At 42.2% G+C, this 13,354-nt stretch overlaps 1 long non-coding RNA gene across 1 annotated transcript; it reads left to right on the top strand.

Annotated features, from left to right (window-relative positions):
• Positions 1-803: 803 nt before the first annotated feature.
• LOC128853410 (uncharacterized) lies at positions 804-12,957 on the top strand. Its single transcript, XR_008451969.1, has 3 exons — positions 804-1,400; positions 1,499-1,691; positions 7,793-12,957. It is a non-coding gene; the product is annotated as an uncharacterized LOC128853410 (long non-coding RNA).
• The last annotated feature ends 397 nt before the right edge of the window (positions 12,958-13,354 follow it).

Genomic DNA, 13,354 nt, shown 5'->3' with positions numbered 1-13,354 from the left:
ATCAAGATAGCTGTGGGATGCGAGTATCTCAGTGTTAGATAACTAAGCAGTCTGTCTAGATCTTGGCAGAGTTGCTAATGGATTTCTCACTTTTGAAGTAATAAGATGGCAGAAGATAATGAAAACTGAGTTTGTTGGTTTTCTTTTAAAGCTCCTTTGCATCTCTTTGGGCTTCTGTGAGATTAGCTTTTGACACTAATCATAATATTTCAGTTTATAGGTTATTTCATGACTGAATTTTTCCACTTCAACTGTTTTAACAAGGTCATGACTAATATTTTGGTTATCTGTTTCACTTACATGTTTATGCAAACACTGTCCCTTTAAAGTCAGTACCATAGATAACTATTTACAGTAACATATCAATAGGCAATCGGTTTGCTTAGGATTGCAATGGGAATTAATTTGCTGGTTCTGACTTGTTAATTGCAAAACCAGGTTATCTTGGAATTCCAGGTGTTGAAACAAGGACAGAGCTGATCCTACCGCTGAAAGTAATGCAGCATCACAGGGTGCAAAGAGCAGCCACAGAAAAGAGGACATATATAAATAATCAACAATGACATGAAAAAGTAGCGTTTTAAGATCTAGATTTCATTACCTCTACTGCAGAAGCCCCTCTAGTGCATTGCTTTAGCAATCCTGATGAGGATGGGGAGTGCCGAGTGTTCTTTGCAGGGCTGGGCCACTAGCTCGACCCTCGGGTGCTCGTGTGCATTCACTTAGGCTGCAAACCATCACAGGTACCCTTGGGAGGGACTGCGATTCACAGTTTAACATTGGATTCATTTTGGAGATGGTACCATGTATTCAGGTTTTTCTCTTATACTTATCAAGTGCAGAAACTTTAGAAGTAAAATTGCCCTCCAGAGTTTTAAGTCAGAGCATGAATCCAGGAGCAAGAACTTTCATAAAAATGCCGATTGTGACCAGGCTTGTGCCAAAACCCCCTAAGCACTCTGGCATGGCATTCCTGAGCCAAGAAGATGGATATATAGGATATATAGACCTCATCTGGTCCATCGTTTTGCTGGAAGATGAGGCAGCTGCCAAGTTTTTACAGTAGCTATATTGAGTCGTTGAGTCTCAAGGTGGAAGAGAGCTCATACACGCAATGCTATATCAGTGACCAAGACACAGCCCCACGCTCTCTCTGCTTCGTATAGTGTATTGCTCATGGCAGTCAATTGTACCTGTTGAATAAATTCTTTATTTCAGATATAGCTTTGATGAATGGCTCTGCCTGATGCACAAAAGAATCACAAGCAAAATATTGAATCTCAAGGCTATATTATGCCCTCTGAGGTGTCCTCTGGCTCTATCTTTTTGAATCTACATGTGGAAGAAGAGAAAGTAGCCAGTAGCCTGCCCATGGCAGCATGGTCCTATTGAAAGGAAAGGTCAGTTGTGTGCTTTGGGAAAAGGCGAGCACCTGTAGAAGTAATTATAAAGATGAGGTACTTTCTTTCATCTTATTTTTAATTTGTTATCTTTTCAGGAAAGAGCATTATATCCTGCAAAGCGATGCTCTTCTATGTTCTCCAGCAAGCTTGGTCACTTCAGATGACTTCTGGGCCCACGGACCACTCTGTCTCTTGCAGGCTGTTACATCAATATTCAAAGTCCACTTAGAAACCGGAGAAAAATCTTCAAAAAGGGGAATATGGATTATCAGCAGGCAAACTCCTCCAGTAAGTAAGTTCCATTTATTTCTGTTTATTTTATGCAATATAACACAAACTACATGTAGAAGAGCCATGAAGCTCTTCCAAAACCATCCAAACCTTTCCAAGAGCAATAAACTGAAATTTTCAAGAAAGACAAATTAATGATCCTGGGTGAGCCCAGCACAAGAAAGCAACTGTGCTTGGCTTGTGCATGGCACCACTGGGCATCACTGGCCCTGGTGGACCAGCAGTGGGCGTGAGGAGGAGATGTGCAAAGTTCTCTGCTGAACCAGGGAAGTTGTCCACAAGGCTTAGTACAGTATAATGTTGAGGAAATGGTGGATGTCTGGAGACACAGTTGCTGCTGAGGCTGCAAGGTTTTAGAAATTAAGAGCTTTGTGGCAGCAATTACCCATCCCCAATCCTGTTTCTCCCTGCCCTTCTGCACCGTGGCTCTGTGGATTTTCTAAAGCATTAAGCGGGTCTCTGGATATACAATGCAGCCTCAGATCTTGCTTTTCTCAAAGTTAACCAGATTTCCTTAGTAAATAGAGGGAATTTTTTGACAGACAGTGATGCTTTGGCTTCAGCCAAAAAACCCAAACCCCTGACATCTCCTGGTCCCACTGGTGGGGTTGACAGAACTTAAGGAAGTGTGACCTGGCCCTCCCTCTCACCCACCCCAAAACATCATGAGACCTCTCTGGAAATGGCAAGGTTATAAAGATGAGTCCTATTTGCTTTGTGGAAGTCGCACTTCCAGGCCAGTCTCTGCAACCAAAGGGTTGAAAGCTGATTTTGTTTATTAAACATGAAAATAAATAGGTGAACTTCTCAGGTAAGAACATACAGTTCTGATCTCTGGTGCTTTCAGAAAAATGTCAAATTGTGCTATTCACAACAAAATTGCTCTCTTTTCCATGCTTATTTTGAGCCTGTGTACTGTCTGCATGTTGTCCCCAGCACACAGTGGGGCTCCAGCCCATGTCTGCAGTGGTCATTGTCTCCCCTGGAAGTAGGGAAAAGAGGAAATGATGTATGGTAAAACAGCCCTACCTGGGAGATGGACTAAAGAAATGCTAATTATTCTGCCTGTCCCTGGGAATGATGGGGTGTCTGGTTCCTGTTGAAAAGCTTTGCTGTAAACTCTGCTTTAGTGACAGACGAATCTCTGCTTGTATTGAAAAATCCTCCTCATCTGCTGTCCTGCTGAGCTGACACACTTACTGCAATAAAACAAATCTGTGGTGCGCCGTGTGTTTTTCCCCAAGTAATGGTGGGAAGAGAGGGGAGAACCAAGGAGGCAGAGTCATTTGTCATCTTCCCATGTCTTGGTAATGAAATATTGCTGTTGAACTTCATCCTGCCTTTCCCGTTGCTATTTTTTTTTTCCTTTGGTTACCTTTTAAGAGGCTTATAAAATTGCATTACTAAAATTTATGGCTGTGTGGCAAATGTGTGCACATGCATTAATTCTGTTCAGGGCCAACATCTCGTAGCTGCAAAATTAATGTTACATTGCAACTAATTGCTGTTCAATAAAGCAGCGCTCACTGTTTTCCTCAACTCATGGCACTTAATTCCTTGAAACAGCCCTTCCTTGGAGAGTTTGCCAGGTAACCGTTGAAAAAGAGTACATGCACAACACCTGGATATGCATATTTACATATTTTTGTTTATATACTTAGAGCCTTGAAAAGGTAGACCTTGTGAGCTGGTTTAAGTGGGGTTTCAGATCCTTTGCATAGCTTTTAGATCAATGGTTTGAAAGCAAATATCTCTGAATGGAGTGGATTTTGCCTCTTAAAATGTGCCTCTTAACTATGTCTCTGATCTGGAAAGGCTGAACTGGATGTTAGTGTTACTCTGTGAGTTATACCCTGTGCTCTTTGGAAGTCAGTGGACAATAACAGTTCAGTAAATGATAAGTTAATTGACTTTACCTGTATTTAGACTTACAATTTCTTACTATGCAAGAAAGTCACTTTCTGCTAGAAGGGTGGGTTAGTATTTGTAGGCTTTTTACCAGTGGAGTTACTAATCTGGTATTCCAGGTTGAAGACAGATACGATAACGTAAAGCAAGTAACCACTGATGCTTGTGTGCTGGTTGAAGATTTTGGAGGAATATTTTCAGGGTGCTGAGACAGGAATTCAGATGGTGTCTGACAGTGCTTGTTTTCTCCTTCAAAGATTTATCTGACAGCAAGAGGAAAACTGAGTTCTTCTGGTCTTGCGTGGTAGCCTGGTGTTTGGGATGTGGTATGTGCAAGATCATTCCTGTTAGAGGTAAAAACCTGATCACTTGGGACTCAAAAGGAAAACATGAAGGGTTGAGCAACTGAGAAGTACTGGAGCTCCAGAGCAGGCAAATGTCTGATGGTTAAGTCCAACTTACACTACATTTGAGCCCACTGGTCCCACAAGGTGGTCTCCAGCCACAGTGGGTCCTGGGCTCATGTCAAGTGGTCGCTTGGCAAAGTGATCAGTGACAGCAGCCTGCAGAGACCTGATGGAGGACAAAAATATCCATTTATGTACTGCAGCATCTGCACTGTCTTCACCTTTATTTTTTTTCTCTTTGCTGGAAACTATAAGCTGACAAAAGTAAGGCGTCTCTGGGATGGAGAAACCAGTGCAGGGAGAAAGATAATCTCGTGTGCAAGCTCTCAAAGCAGTACCGTATGTCTTCCATATTTCGGGACCAGTCTCTTGATCTTGGTGAGCTTCAGTTTTGTGCTAGTTATTCACCATGTCTTTCCTCCAGGCTTTGTCATGGAACAGGGCTTTTCTCTCACTGTGCTCTCATGAGATGCCCGGGAAAAGAAGGGCCAGACGCATGCTGAGATATCTTAGAAGCATTGTCTTGATGCTTGTAATGGCATTACCAGTATAATGATTAGTTGCAGCCAGATCAGTCATCAAATTTGTAGCTCTGGTGGTATTCAGTGATACAACACCTGGGAGGTATTTGGCTCTGCTTGCCAAAGTGTTTTGGTATTATGAGAATGATGAATATCAGAAGGAAAGCTTTTGGAGGCTTTTTGGAGAAAAAAACAGAGGAAGCACAATGCTGTGCTGGGTTCACAGCACGGGGAGAGCGGGATTAGCGCTGCAGGAGACGGGCAGACAGTGAGCATCTGCTCTGGGCCACCAGGATCAGAGCACAGCAGGAATGAGAAATTCTTGGACCAGTTATCAAGGAACTGGGAAACGCCAGGATACTGTACTCATGGGGGATTTTTACTACCCAGACATCTGCTGGGTGACAAATGCAGCTAATCACAGCGATAATGTACAACCTTAATTCACTATAAATTCTCTCCCATATGTTTAGAATTGTATTTACAGTAGGAAGTGAGGGATAGTTATTCATGAATCAAGGTGAACTGAATTGCTGGTGCAGTCAACCGTATATTGTGGAAAATAACGTATGACAGACTTGAACAGAATCCCTCTGAAAGCATGGCTGTAGTTCAGATATTTTAAGCAAAAAATGTTGCTGTAATTACTGATTGCTTCTAAATGAACCAATTGAACTCCTCATTTCTCTGTAACCTTTGTTGACCTTGAAGCATGACTTCCCAAGCAGAGTTGATGAAGAATTAACCACCAGGTGAAACGTGCCTCTTCAAATTCAAGTCTGCCAGTGAAGAGGTTGAAAAGGGTTAAGAAAAAAAAATAAGAAAGCAACCATGATAATGGCTGCTTAGCTTACTAGTAACACACAGAAGGTTGTTGTTTTATTGAAATATTTCCATAGCTTTTCTTTAGTTGCAGGCAGTAATTTTGCCATCTAAGTCACCACGGACCCCGAAGAGCTCTGTGAGCTCAAATATATCAAATTTTGGGAAGGAGGTGTCCCAGCCGCTGGAGTTCATGGCTGAGCATAGTTAGTTACTGATGACTTATGGTATCTTTTCCTCGTGATCAGCAATTCCCGGCTCCCTGGTTATGCTTGTCCCCATGCTGCCTCGTTGACGTGGGTTCATTTCGGTAAAGATGCTGTATGCTGAGCATTGGCTTCGGCCCCTCAGGGCCCAGGGATTTGCATAATGGTATTACTGCCTATTCCTCAATTACAATCTTTGAATATGCAAATCTGTTGATGCTGGTTACTGTAATCCCCCTGGCCTGGCTGGTCCCCAGCTGGTGAACTCTTTGAGCCTTTTGCTGGCAACAAGGGTTTTCCTGTTGGTTTCTCATTTTGAGCTGTGGGTGAAGGGGAAAAACATTTAAGCAGTTACGTGAAAGAGAAGGTGAGCGAAAAGCAAAGACAGAGGGCTGTGAAATTCAGAAAAAAAGGGAATATCTTTTTTTACAAGAGCTTGAATGCCTTTTTCCCTGTTATTTGCCTCGTAGGACCTTGCATTCATGCTGTTCATGAGAGATGGGATGAGTCAAATTGCTCCATCCCACCCACGACAGCAGAGTTTTGTCCGTGCAGTAACTGTCCCCCATTTCTGCCTGCCCTGGCTGCTTCCCCCTTGAAATCTGGTTTCAAAGTGAAATAGCTGAAATAACAACCAATAATTTTGAAGAAGGCTGGCTGTTAGTTCTTCTTGGTGGCCCACCTGTTCTGGTGGAGCTCAGGTCAGTGTAAGGCAGGAGACGAATTCAGCAAAGGACTTGCTTGCTTGGATGGAGCGATGGAGAAACCTCAGCTCAGAGCAGCTGAGCACGGGGTGCCTGGGGTTACCTGCCTGAGCTTGGTTGTTACTTTGCACTAAAGAAAGGTTGCAGAATTGCAGAGTGTTTTAGCGTGTGCTGAGCTGTGTATCCATGTAGAGAGCAGAAGCTCTTCTTAATAAAACATTAATTGATTAACTTTTCCCACTGCTACTTCCCATATTTTTTTTAATAGCATTTTCAATATTATTACTTTTTTCCCTGTACCTTTACAAATAAGTGTGTATGCAAGAAATAGGTAAAACTGAAAGATCAATGCCTTTTCAGTGGCAAGGGTGAAATCCTGGTGCCCTTGAAGTCTTAACTTCCCAGGAAGAGGCAGTATTTCACCCAAAATGCCCTGCTTGGCAGTTGCACTCTGTGTCACGAGGACAAGCATTCAGATGGCAGAGACTGTCCTTGGATCCAGCTGCCAGTCGTCGTGCTATGCCCTTCCAGCTTCACCCCTCTGTGCTAACGTATGTGTTCTTATGGCACCCACTATAACATATATTATTATTCTTCCTTCAGCCATGGACCTACTAGCTCCATCTGCACAGGCATTATTTGTTGAGAAAACCGGTTATTTTCCATCTGAGCTGGTTATGATGCTGTGAGAATGTCACAATGTAAGTCAGAACGTCCAGGGACTGGGATATCTGGATGGATTTGAGAGGAAAACATTTGCCCATGCATGGGAATGTGCCTCATGCCATTATGCATTAATGGATATGATTTATTTCAGAAAAAAAGGAAGAAGAAACCCCAGGCAAATGTAGAACCAATGATTTATGGGAAACAATTCTATTTGAATATAAATACAGACAAGCAGCATATTTGTTGCTATGTTCCCTGGGTTAATAAAGCCGTTTTGTAACTATTTGTCTGTCCTGAGCTTGCATGCATTTTGTCTTAAAGTTTTTTAATTTCTAATGAGGATTTCTATCCTGGATATTTTTCTCAGATCAACAAAAATGGTTTGACATCCATTTGTAAAAGGCTTTGTTGTAATGTATCGGTATGTTATGTTCCCACATAAGTTTCTCCTGTTCTCAGGTTGTCCCCCAATACTACTTTATCAACTAGATGTGGGGGAAGATACCTACAAATAAAGATGTATGTTGTATCAGGGCCCGCTACTGAACATGTCCTGAGTATTCCAAGGCTCTGCTTTCATGCCACACTTGGCAAAAGCTTCTTATGCTCCTTTCCTGGAAGGTTAGTATGAATTGACACCCTTGGAAAGCAATTGTTCTTTATGTAGGTTTGGACCCTTTAAGTGACTGATATTTTGGTGGTGTTCATCTTACTTTCACTGCAGGCATTTCTGCTGTACCATAAAAGAAATGAAATAAAAAAAGCCAGAGAATGAGATTTTCATCTTGTTCTATGATAAAGTAGTATGTAAGAATTATTTTTTACTATGTGCAAATGAACTTTGAAATGTATCTTTTTTAGGTGAGTTGCAATCATGGAAAGGAAAGAACGTCTGGGAACAGAAGATCTGTGTTTAGGGGAAGTGAAAGACAGTATTACCTGTATTATTTTATCGTCATGTATCTCTGATCTGGAAGAATTCGTCTACAGACCTTTAGGAAGAAGAGGATAACTTAGTGCCTGGTTATATTCAGTATTTGGCTTGGTCTGTTGAGACCAGTGGGAAGAAATGAGTTTATTGTGGTTGATGTTTGCAGGAAGCTGAAGACTCTTCAAGCATATAAAGTGCCAAAACTACTTGAATCAACTCTTTCTGTTTCTGAAATGGTGCAGATAAAATATAACCATTCAGAAACACTGCCAAGAAGGAACAGGCTGCTATTTTTATGTTGTGGAGCAACATGGCAATGTAGAAGCAAGAACCAGTCCAGTAAAGGGTAGGACTGCATAGATGTCACTTCATAGTCAAAGTGTCCCACCTCTCAAGTCTTGTCTTGAGCCAGCCTCCATGCAGTCATAAAGATTAGGCACTTTGAGACTTGAAATTCATTAACCAAGAGAGAGATTTCCCTAAATGTTTTCGGTCTATGAAGCCGTCCAGCAAAATTCATGTCTGAATTTTGTTTTATTCCTTTCCCCCGACAACACTGGGATATCTTTCCTACTCCTATCAGTTTGCCGTAGGTTGTTAATAGCAGAATTGAATAAAATTCTTCAAGAACAAGGTCTGCTGCAATGATACGTTTTACTTAAATATGTGATCAAACGAAAATGCAGCTTCTGAAGAACATTTTAAAACAAGAGCAAAATCTGGCAACTTGTTAGATGCCCTCAATGACTGTAGTCTTACCAGAAACTTTGATCACTGCTTCCTTCATCTCTTTTCATGCTGCTTACAAAGTTACTTGTGTAAAGATGTAGTGCATGATTTACTTTAACGAAGGAAAGACAAATTCATTCTGAAGGCAGGAGATGGATGATCTCTGGGCTTGAGTCACGTGTAGATCTTGAATGATTTGGTGCGGTTGCTGTGGAGAAGTTGTGCGAAGTGGCTGGCGGCAGGGCTGTACCAGAGAACATTGTTGTGCTAATTATTGACTATAATGAAGTAGAAAGATGATCTTCTGCAGTCAGTTTAATTATTTCAGAATTGGAGATGAACTTTCCCCAAAGCTGTATGGTATAGTGGGTATCTCTGTGCTAACCCTCCTACCAGCCCTGTCTGCACGCTCACATTTTGAGCCATCCGGAAGCTCTTATGGGCCAGGAGCCATACCCTGAAGCATTACAGTCTTCTCCAGGGAAGCTGCGGTGATTACTAAAGAAATTTATTTAGTCCATCAGAGATGGTTCCCACCACTGATGCAGGTACTATTTAGGTGCCGTCCTGTGACTGCAGTATTTCAGAAGGAAAAATGGAGAATGACTTTTCCATTTGAAGCCATACGATAGGATTCAGCCAGACAGGATGTAATTACCCTAGCTGGAGCTGGGCCAGGGGAGAAGATCTGTGGCTCCCCGTCAGCAGGCTGATTTTCACTACTTTCAAATGAGAGGTTGCACAGAACACGGCAAAATAAGTGAAACAAACTTGGTTTCTGTCTGGACATCTCCTCCATCATGACCACATCAGACACAAATGATGCACAAGTAGGTGTGCCCTGGATTGCCCTTCAAAGACTCAGCTCAGAAATCCAAATAAAAGAGCAGCTGGAGGCGAGGAGCCTTTCCCATTCATTCAGGTGAGTTGCGAAGTGGGTAATGAAAATGCTATTGTTTTCTAACACCGGCAAAATAGATTATTCAGGCAAATAAATTCTGCTTGTGACTCTTCCTCTTACAATAGAAACTGTGGCCCTAATCCAGTAAAGCACTTTAGTATGTGCTCGACTGGAAATTTGTGAGCGGTCCTGCTGGTTGCAAGGGATCAGCTCTCGTGCTTAAAGTTAAATATGAGGAGTGGGAGCTGGCAGGTGTGTGGATGAGTGTGATCGCCCAAGGGCCCTGCCTTATTATCTATGATTATACGGGCTTAGCATTTGGCTGGATCAGGGCCCATTTGAACAAAGAAGCAGGATTAGCAGGCGTGCAAACAGGGAACAAAGCCAGAGGGTTCCAGCAGTGTCGAACACAACTTTGTTACTCTGACAGAATATATAAAAGTGAATGAAAAGGCTGCATGATTGCTGTTGCTATCCTGTTAATTAGGCTGAACTCATGCTTCATTAGTGCTACAATATGCTTCCATCTTAACAAAGCCCTATTGGGTGTATGGAGGCACTTTACTATTAGTAAAATGAAACCTTATCAGAAAGCCCTGTAATTCATTTCGTGAGACAAGTCATGACATATGTTGTGTTGAAATTGCACTGAAGAGACAGATTACTCGCTTAACACTTGCTTTTCCTAATGAACATGAAAAGATGTTTTCAAAACTGAGTTATTTATTTTATTGGGAGCACTTCTGACCTTATGCCTAATTACATTGCATAGTCCTTTAGCAGTGTTTCAAGGAGTTCCTAAATAACACAAATTGAACTAAGCTGCTTTTGCTCTTGCACATTCTCTCAGTGGCATCTTGGAAATACGGCCAAACATTAAAACCCCTGTTTCTTGCTGTCATTGTGGGAAAGAGAGTTTTGCGTATAACCAGTACGATGTCCCTGCAGCAGGAATGCAGCAAAAGCACTAGCACAACCCATATTCCCACACTGCAGCAATATAAAGCAGCACTGATTAAGCAGCATAGTGAAAACGTGACAAAGAAGCAAGAAAAAACTAGGCTCATTCACTGCCCCCAAAAAAATGCTGCACTCCCTTCAGGACTACTGTATCACGGGCAGGGTGTGTTATTTGTAGTAGCATTACAACAGATGCTCACGTGTCAGTGATATTCCTGTGGACTCACTGTGCTGGGAAATTATGGCACAGGTCCTCACTGGCCTCGACTGCAGGGCTAACTCAAGTCAGTCCTGCCCTACCAGACATCCCTGCTTTCTTAGCAAGGTTGGTGGGTTTCTGTGGGTGCCTTCAAAACTGGGTTTCCGTAGATTAGAATATGTTAAGACTACTAAAACAAAAAAAAAAAAAGAAAAAGAAAATCCCGAAGAGTTTTTGCTGATCTTGGTCGTTATCCATCTAGCACAGCATATGGCAGCCCTCCGCAGTGTGGTTGGCACTGCGGGAGTAAATCAGTCATGAGTGGGGAGAGAAGGAGCAAATGGGTGGGAAAGTGCATGTAAGGAGGAGATACTTTAACGGATCTGCCACTGAGGGTACAAAGATTAGTTGTGTTCACAAAAGCGTGAATTTGAGGCAGAATAATTTACCAACCTGTGTAACTAATTGCTGGTGACTGTTAGGGACGGGGGGGCAGGTTATGCTTGGTGCTCCAGTGATTGTCTCATGCAATGACTCTTTCTGCTACAGGCTGTAGTCATATGGCAAATGCTGGCTTCATTTCAGTACAACAGGGTGCTCCACCATCTTCCACAGAAGGCCCTTGTTTGATGGATCCCTTCTGGGAGCCCCAGTGGCAGCATCGCTGTCTGCATCAGCCAAAAGCAGCTGTGTCCAACAGAGCAGGTCATGCATGGTGGAGCCGGACTCAACCTCATTCTAGCTCTCAGCTCTTTCTACCTGAATGATCTGGATTGCTGGTGGTAAGCTCAGGGAAAAGAAATGTGTAGCAACGCCTTTTTATTTTCATATTTCCTCCTTGTACCATTCTTTAGCCTTACTTTAAACATCTCTGCCTACTCATGTCTTCCTACAGCAGATGTAAAAATACCTCCCTCTGTCCATTTTCAATGTTATACCTTGCAGATCTGACCCTATATGAGGGTCATAACAGCACAGTCCAATAGAGAAGAAAAATGACGGTGAGGTAATGTAGCAAAACCAACTGTCTGAAAGAGCATCTCGTAACCGCTCACAGATTCTCTTTGCTCTTCCAAATTGGGCTACTTGTATTGTCATACTCAGGCAATTGTTAATGTAACCCTGTGAAATCCATGGATTTTATCCCAGGGTGGCTGCAGCCACAAGCAAGTGCCATGGATGATGAGCGCAGGCTCACATTGATGTGCCAGGTGCTGCACAACTGCATATTCCCAATGAAACTGGCAGCAGCCCCGTGGAGCCAGCGGAGCTACGCTTGTTTGCACCAAATCAGTTTTGCCCCGGAGATCAAAAGTGAGCACTTTGATGTGAAATTTATAACAATGACTGCTGGGAACTAGAGGTTGTTTTCAGAAAATGCATTATTTACTATGTAAATAGTCTCTTATTCTTACAGGCATAGGAAATGCTGCACTACAGTACATTTGGGAAGATTCTGAAAGATTTTCTTCCAAGATGGAATAATGCCTTGATGCCTTAGGAACACAATCAACGCAAACCACAGTTGTTATCAGGTTAGTTTAGATCTCAATCAGATCCCTTGCTCCACTTTGCTGTGCAGCTGTAGAGATGCTCGAGCTGAAACAAAGTGATGAGACAGAATGGAGCAGAGCAGCACAGGAATAGTCATTTTGGCGACAGACCCACCTTACTTAAATTTAAAATGATCATAGAACTGTCATATGAGATAGGCAATTGCTAATGTTCTCCACTGCTTATGATCAAGGTCATATCTACAACTGCCTGATTGCTTAACCAAGTGGTTTCCTAAACTCATTTTTGTATAGCTTACATATATATCCAGAAGTGAATAAAGAAAGCTAAAGTGTCAAATAGCAAGAAATTGTAACTGCTAACTCACAATTGTGGGGTTTAGTATGTAGAATCTGTAAGAACACCTAATTCGCCATGCTCTTGGCTGAGTTTGTAAATGTGAATATGAAATAAATGAGCCATTATCAATCTGTTCCTACAGAATAACTTCAACAACAGTACAAGATGCAATCCACTTGCAAACGGCTAGTCCAGTTATCCTGTGTTTTGTTTTTAAACAGCCTTCCTGGGGTGAAATAACTATTTTTAAAAGGTGGGTGGTCAAAATTTAAGGTATGGAGGAGCACAGGCTCCCCTCCCACTTCCCTGTGCTTCTGAACTGAGTTTTCAGGGTTGGTGGGTGTCATGCGGTGGTGGATGTATTTTGATTCACATGTCATATGTCTTAACTCTCCACAGTGTTTTGCATCTGGGTCAGCTGTATTTTTATCAAGCATTAGCATGCATAAGGGTTTGCCAGTACTTAATAAAAATGCTACTGAAAACTGCATTCTTCCACCTCTTTGTTGAAGCAGATTATATTGTGTTTGAACTGTGTTTGAACTGAAGGTACACTCATGTGAAAACAGTTATATTCATAACCCACACCCAAGCAATAACAAAGACCTCAGTTAATGAAAATCACTCAAAGGAAATCACTGCCCACCCCTTCCAAGATGAATTAGAAAGATTATTCCAGCATCCCTAATGCTGCCACACTGCTGTTGTACTGTAAAGCACCTCTTCCCTTTAGAAGGCTAAGGCAGAGACTCTGACAATATTGTGTAAGAAACAGTGTCAGGAAAAAAAACATTTATAATGCTATTGCCACTATAAATTCCTACAGCAAAGGACAACACTTGGACAGCA

This window comes from Cuculus canorus, chromosome 12 (assembly GCF_017976375.1).
Source record: "Cuculus canorus isolate bCucCan1 chromosome 12, bCucCan1.pri, whole genome shotgun sequence".
Classification (NCBI taxonomy): domain Eukaryota; kingdom Metazoa; phylum Chordata; class Aves; order Cuculiformes; family Cuculidae; genus Cuculus; species Cuculus canorus.
The sequence above is the reverse complement of the archived record's forward strand: the minus strand, read 5'-3'. Positions and strand labels throughout refer to the sequence as shown.